The sequence below is a fragment of the Peromyscus leucopus genome, chromosome 12 (genome assembly GCF_004664715.2).
Source record: "Peromyscus leucopus breed LL Stock chromosome 12, UCI_PerLeu_2.1, whole genome shotgun sequence".
In the NCBI taxonomy this organism is placed as follows: Eukaryota; Metazoa; Chordata; class Mammalia; order Rodentia; family Cricetidae; genus Peromyscus; species Peromyscus leucopus.
Window position 1 is genome coordinate 16,084,057 of NC_051073.1, and position 8,329 is coordinate 16,092,385.

At 34.8% G+C, this 8,329-nt stretch overlaps 1 non-coding gene across 1 annotated transcript; it reads right to left on the minus strand.

Annotated features, from left to right (window-relative positions):
- Positions 1 to 1,520: 1,520 nt before the first annotated feature.
- LOC114681298 lies at positions 1,521 to 1,656 on the minus strand. Its single transcript, XR_003732888.1, has one exon. It is a non-coding gene; the product is annotated as a small nucleolar RNA SNORA67 (small nucleolar RNA).
- Between the last annotated feature and the right edge of the window lie 6,673 nt (positions 1,657 to 8,329).

Consider the following 8,329-nt stretch of genomic DNA (forward strand, 5'->3'; position numbering starts at 1 on the left):
GAGAATCTGAGTTCTGCCTCAGAAATACTGGTCAATAATACTGGGTTTCAGATTTTTACCATTTTGTTCCATGAGTTAGTGGTGACTTTTAATGAAACATTAATGGCAAACAAAAAAAATCACATTAATTATGGCATAATACTATTTGTAGATTAGTTGCCTCAGTTTCTACATATGGATCCTCATTTTAAACTTAAAACATATGTAATTTTGAAACTCTGATTATTTTTCAAAAGACCATTAAGCATATCTTCTATTTTACAAGGTAAAACAACCATTTTGGCCAACATTGTTTAGGAAGAGAATATAGAACAAACAGTTTTTCAAGAATTATTTCAGGTCTATCAGAAACATTGTTAGACCAAAAAAAAAAATAATAGCATACAGTGTAATGGATGGAAAAATAATTGACATTATTTCTTTTCAAATTGTTAAATGGTATGCTCCATATATTAATTTATCATTAGGCTAGTTCTGCTTCAGAATTTTTGGTATTTTGAACAGAAATGATTAAAGAGGTTATTAGTACATCTAAAAAGAAGAAGTCTCACAGTCTTTAAACATTACCCTATCATCTGTGCCAAAATGTTCAGCATCATTATGCTTCCACAATAGTAATTTAGTACTGCATTGGAGAGGAAGTAATCAATATAGGCAAGCAGTGCTTGCGAGAGCAACCAGAAGGGTTGCAGCATTTTACTGTGATGCCTTTGTGAAATCAATGAGACCTCTACATGATGCAGCCTCTTCTCTCAGCTTCGAATGTCAGTAAGTGCCATGAACTACAATTATCAATCTTAAGCCTGTTCTAATATTCACCTTGTGTTTTGCAAAATATGATTTGATTTGTAACAGAAAGAAAAAATTTAAAAACAAAACCATACTTGTCATCATTGCAAAATATTGAACTACATATGTGTTTAAGCCAGTAATATCATAATCAAATATCATAGGTATTTAAGCAAGAGTGGAATGAGGTTAAAGTATTTTTTCTCTAAAGCAGAATGTTCTCAATTAGCCTTCATTCTTTTTAATTAGTTAATAACTGAATTTCTTTTCTTTTGCCTCAAAAAGTGACATTTATTCGAAGAGGAAAGAAAACAACAACAAAACAAACAAACAAACAAACAAAAACCAGTATGTCCATCTCTTGGCTCCCTTCCCTTCTCCCTCCAGCTGTTCCTCAGCCCCCAAGGACTGAATCCTGGCTAGGGCCAGGTAGCAGGACAGCCCCTCAAATGACATCAGCAACACTGAGGGGCATCTCTTCAATGGAGGTGTTGTAGAATGTCTCAGTGTCTCCAGGAGTCCTTTTCTCTTCTTCTGTCACTGTGTTAATAGCCCCACCTTTACAGCCAAAGCAACCACCATGACCAATTCTGTGGATGCAGTTTTCCCTGTTGGTGGGAAGGTTGTAATTGATGACTAGGGAGACCTGCTGCATATCAATGCCTCTAGCCTAGATCAAGAAAGATGACAGAGCTGTCAGAGGGTAAAATCTATCCAGACTGACTAGGCATACATGTAGGCAGCCAAAGGCAGGCAAAGGCAAAAAGCATCCCTTGTTCCCCAGAGACCTCAGGCATGCCAGGTTTCCTTTGCTACGTTTCTGAAAAGGGCACTAGTCAGGCCCTTGAATAGAGAATCACCTTGGACTAATAATTGGATTTCAAATTTGAATATCAAATGTATAACCATATTACTCACTGGAATCAGTACCTGACTGTGTAGAAATTAATGACAGAATGGGATTATGGTTGATCTATAAGGGACAATATTCCTTTTTGTTTTGTTTTGTTTAGAATACTTCCTGACTTCAATTTCCTTCTTTCCACTCTTCTTGGCCTCTCCCAACCTTCCCTCTTACCTTGATCTCCTCCTCCTCCTCCTTTTCCTTCAGAAAAGAGCAGGCCTCCCAGGGACATCAACCAAACACATCAATACAAGATACAAAAAGGCTAGACACAAACCCTCATATCAAGGCTAGACAAGGCAACACAATAGGAGAAAAAAAAAAAAACATCCTGGGAGCAGAAACAAGAGTCAGAGATACCCCCACTCCCACTGTTAGGAGTCTCACAAAACACCAAGCTAACAACAATAACTAATATGCAGAGGACCCAGCACAGATCCATGCAGGCAAGAATTGGAACAGGAAGGATCGGGTCTGGGAGGAGGAATGGTGGGAGAAGATCTGGGGAGAGACAACTGGAACTGCAGGGCATATGGGTGGGTGGGTGACAGGGACAGTATTCTTAGAGAACCAACTCTCTTTCTCTTGACAGCTATCAGTTTTAAATAGCTCTTGGCTAGGGGTAGGTTGTTGAGAACAGAACTCAGGTATTCTGTAGGAACACAGGAACGCTCTACATTCTTAGATACTGAGCCATCTGTCTAGTCTCCTCTTTTTATTCCCATTTTTTAAATTAAGTTTCAAAGACCATTTACATGCAACATCTCTTGAAGAATTCTGAAGATTTAGACTGTTTTGATAGTTGCACAATGTATCTGATGCTGAGCTTCCCTCTTTGACTTAAGAATAAGCAACCCAAACCAAAAACACAGACTGACTGGTTTTCAAATTGCTTTAATTATGTGACATCAATGCCCCTGCATATAAAAGAATTCAATTCTTCCTGCATGTTTCTGTTTTAGTTACTCACAATTTAGTGTCTGAATTAAACTGAGGATTCCTCCTGCTGACAATGAATACTTGAAATAATTCACCAGTAATTATAGCAAGCACACTGAAATTTTAAAGTAGTTGATCCATATACATGCTTTCTTGGCTGATTCTTGATTCAGCTACATTAGTAATTTATACATTTTGGATATACAAATATTTCCAAAGATTATCACATTTACCTGTTTTATCCATTTAGTTTTCATTCATACAAATTTTACTTCCATTTAATTTAGTGAACATTTTGTCTATGGAATTTGTAATTTATGTTTCATTTTGATAGAAAGTCAGTTGAACTGTAGTGCATAAAATAAACATTGTGTGTAATGAGAAAATAATGTCTTAAGCTATAGACATTTAAGATAAGATTGTTTAATAGCAAAGTAATGGCTTGCATCTGAGTTTGCAATAGATACTCTATGAAGTTTCAAGGAACTGTTGTGAGGAGAGGCTTAATAACCATTTTCAATTTATTTGGTTCTCTAAGAATACTGAGACAGCTATCCTCCATAATCTAATGATGCTGATCTTTATCTTTCATTATTATAAAAAATGTTGTCAGGAATTAATGCTTGTGACTTCAACAATCTGAAGAAATATCTGCTGAACTAATTTTATTTTAGTCAATTACATTTGGGCAATGAGGAATAAAAGAGAGATGAGAAAGATTATGCAGTTTATGTTGGGGGTGAAATACTGAATCCATTTCACTAAATACAGATGATTTAAATCCTAAAGTAGAAAGCAATTCTTTAGGGTACATTATATTGTACTTTAAAATGAATAAAGGAGAGCGTTTTCTCAAGAAATACAGACTTATGTATGAATTTCTTATGTGCTTATACAATGTGACATTTTATTCATAAAATAGGTATATATGCACATATAGTAATAAAAAAAAGGACCATAAGTTTGAAAGAAAGTTGGGGACATGGTAAGTAATAAGTGAGGACGGGATAAAGGATATGATTTAAATGATATAATAATATTTTATATATATATTAATTTAACCAGACGTTTTAAAAAATGGCACAAAATTGGAGACAGGTAATATAAATTTAGGCAATTTTTTTACTTTAAACAGAGAAAACATAATTTAAATTATAGTTAATGATCAGAATATGACAAGAATACAACACTTCCAGTTTCATTTTCAGTGAAGTCCACTGTAATATTCCATATTTTTCTGTTCAATTGTGTGAATTAATTGCTGTTTTATTGCCTATCTTATACCCATACATAAACATTAATCAAAGTGATTAGCCACCAGATGGAGTATCTTTTCAATTTGTACAAAACACAAATTTGACTAATTTCAATATTTTTGAAAAAAATTATTAAAACATACCTATCATTTCTAAAAAATACAAATAAATGCAATTCCTCTTTATATTAGTATATATTAATCATATTTACTGAGTTTATGATGAATGAAATTAAAATTATTTCACAGTATAATATATTTGCTCAAGGGCAAATTTTTTTATACAAAACAGAAATCTTACTATAAGCCTTTGAGTATAGGTATACCTGATGGTCTGGTTTGTTTTTGTTTATCGGATATATTTTCTTAAATTCCCCTCCCAGATGTTCATAATGAGTTTAAGATGCACATTTAACAGTTGTATCCTACCACCTGCTCACTAGACTTCTGTCTTGCACGGATATTAGGATTTTATATGGATTCTTCATGACCTGTCACTACAGATATTGTCAATTTTTATACAGAAACTATCTGAGCAGGCAAGATGTTTAAACGAAGACAGAATAATGAGTTAATTTAAATTTCAGTAGGAAATAGATAAAGGAACACATTTTCTTATGAAAAATAAGTATTACAGTTGTTTTAAAATTCACATTCTTCAATAAACCTGAGTTAAATTGTTCTATAATATATACAATTACAATCTCTTTTTAAGAGTATAATTATTTATTTGACAAAGAAACCAAAGAACCAGCTGACAGTAAATGTAGAGCCAATTAAGAAAGTGTATTTAAAACTACACTAAAATATGTAAAATAAGATAGGCTTCAGTTCTTTGGGGGAGTTTCAGCCTAGAATGCTCAGTGCCTTTAGTTATATCACACACACACACACACACACACACACACACACACTCACACACACACATACACAAACACACACACACACATACACAAATGTACACACACACACACACACGTGCACACACACACATACACACATACACAAACGTACACACACACACACGTGCACACACACACATACACACACACACAAACACACACACACATACACAAGCACACACACACATACACAAACACACACACACACGTGCACACACACATACACACACACACAAACACACACATGCACACACACATAAATGCAACAAATATACATATATTAAAATGCTTAAGGAGGTTGAATTAAAATAGAATATTAATATCACAGGATGAGATTTATATTAATCCCTAAGGAAATTTACTTATCACCCTGATTTTCATTCATCTCATATTCTCTGTCTCCTGTGTATTTTTCACACATACCCGTGCACATAAACACCCCTGGAGAACGTGAAACAGCATGTCAGAGAATATTCCTAATGTTTATAAATCACTTTCAGGCTATTATATTCGGATCATATGAGTAAAGGGACATGAAAAAAGTGCAAGAGTAATGAATAAAAATCATTTAGAGAATATCATTAAAGCCTGTTTAGGGTAATGTTTGTTCTTTGCTGGTTGCATTTTTCTTGTTCTTATCATTGCTATCATCCATTATAAAATTTGGCCCTACTACTATTGGCTGTCTATAGGTCCACAAATAATTTTCCACTTTCATGAAGAACGGAAGGCAAATTTTCATGAAAAATATTTGGTAAAATTATTCATCTCAATCTACTTTTGTAATTGAGAATGATAAAAATGCATTAAATATTGGGAGAGAGGAAGGGAAGGGTTAAAAGATCACAAAAAAAGGAGTGTCATAATGATTATGATGGATAAAATATGATTTCTGTCTTTCCCAACAAATGTTAATTTAAATATGAAAATGTATTTATAATTTTTAATCATACCATACCCTGAACATTTGACATTTAGCCGACTTAGTCTTTTGTTAGATAACATATTCATAATTTAGATTCCTTTGTGTGAGTCAAAAATAGTTATCCACACAGTATTCTAATTTTTTTTAGTTTAAGTGAACTATTTGTCACATATTATTAACTCTTTAAAACTACATACTTTTAAAACATTATTACATTTTGAATTAAGTTACCTTAAAATTGTGCTTGTTACCCAGTTTTCTAGTAAATACAGTATTGTTGGCTACTAAAGTAAATATATATTGTGGTTCTTATTCCTTTGAAGAGATATAACCTGAAAACAGCAGCCATAATGTTCTAATTGTATGTGTATCACATGTTAATCAGAAGATCACGGTGTGGCACAAGTAGTTGTGAATGGACAGAAAAAGAAAAAGAAGCCAGCTGAGAAGACAAATGACTTGGTAATTGGCATTAATGAATATCAAAGACTATCTCTTGTGATAACTGTTTAACCACTAAATGTACTTAAAGAGACATTATGTTCCCTGTAAACATTTCTTAGAGTTTAAGGATTATATGCTTTCAAAGATTTGATGACAGTCATTATAATATAAAAATTTTTAGAAAAAATCAAATATTTAAAGGGAACTATTGAGGACCATTATTTACAATCAAATTTAGAATAACTTTTTCAATTATAATATGCCTTTGTAGTCTTCCCATTAGTTTCTGATTAATGCTGCATTTCTATGAATTCACAAATCTCACCACAGACCAAACATCTCTAGAAACATCAATAACATGGTATACATTTGACTAAAAAATAAGTGTTTCTGATATTTTTGAAATCATATTCTCAAGATGGGGGCCATGACTTGGTGGGCAAGAACACTTCCTCTCCATGAATCCTGACCTGAATTCACATCCCTGGGATCCAGCATTTGGAGATTGAGCAGACATTAGATAGATAATGGGTAGGGAACACACATGACCCTTGAGCTTTGCTGACAAGTCATCCTAGCCAAAAGAATAAGCTTCTATTTCAGTGAGAGATATTGTCTCATGGCAAAATGGTGGGAGAGATGGAGAAAGTCAAACGTTGCCCTCCTCTGGCTTCCATATAAGAATATGGATGCTTTCAGAATGCTCATGAATGCCCGCACACTAATACAGATTCTTTTTTCTCTGTCATTTCAAAAACTTTGACAAAAATATTAAGTTAATTATTCTACTTTGAACTTCTTATTAATATCTTACTTTTGATAAGACATTTGTTTAGCCAATGAGAGCTTAATTTGTTGTTACCATCACATTGGATGAAAAATTTATCATTTACAGTGCCCTCCTCATTAATTGTGTAGTGCTTCTAAACATTTCTTTTCCTATCTTTTTTAGTATTTACAGAATATCTTTCATTACATTTTTTCTGTATAAGTAAATTAGATTAGGTTCAATTATTCACAATTATTTTCATTTTATGTAATTCTACATAATAAAATCCTAACATTGGCTCTGATATATGTCTTAAGTATTTTTTAAATTTCAGTTATGATGAATACATTCAAAATCAAAAGGCCTAATGGGAAACTGTGCATATGCCAGTATTATAGGAAATAAATGAAAATATTGTATGGTATTTATATGTTCATTTGAAATAAAGTATTTATGCTATGGAAATTTTGCTGAATGTTAAACTTTTTAAATCTCCATTCCATTCATTTCCTGTCCCTTTGTATCTGCCCTCTGCCCTTGCAGCACCCTCCATTAAATTTAAAGAGGAAAAAAATATCGTCATGGAAACTATAATGTGACACAGTGAGTCACCCAGAAATCCCTCTTGTCCATATCTCTTTACTTGGAAGTGTTTACTGTAAAATGTCATTGGTCTGATCTGAGGCCTCTGGTTTCTGTTACACTATCATTGCTGGGCCCTCAATGGAAGTCCTCTTGGTTATTCTGCTGTTGGACTGGGTTGTGAAAATCCTGCAGCTTTTGGTCTGCTGGAACGTTCCATCTTTGAGTACTCCATCAGGTCACAGATGGGGTGGATATTAGGATGGGCCAACCTATCACCCTGGATCTAGGCCTGGGCAGTTTCAGAGTCAGTCAAACTGCCAGCTCTCCCTTGTCCTCACCACCAGGGGGAGCACACCTGCATTGTCCTGGTGAGTTCACCCCTTGCAGCAATGACCAAGGGGCCTGGCTAGTTGTCCTACTTTCATGTCCTCAGGGTTGGATCACCCACACTTACAACTTCAGGGCCAGCCCTTCTGCTTTGCCCAGGAGTAGTGTAGGGGCACTCTTCTGAGTTCTGCAATAGATGAGGGGCAGGGCTAGCTCTCCAGCTCTTATGACCTCACGGCCTGCTCTCCCACCTGCCTCAGGCCTTGATGTTCGGTGGGGGGAGGGACATTTTTCGGTAGCCCACACTGCCACATGACAGGTGAGTAATGTGGACAGCTCTTCCATGCTCACAATATTTAGGCTGGCTAGCCCACACATCTGCCAGTTGGGTTGACTCTATTGTGCTGACCATTTTAGGTGCAGTGTCTCCTCTCCTGAGATTTGCTGTTGGTAGCAGGCAGGGTCAACTCTCCCGCCCTTATGACCTCTT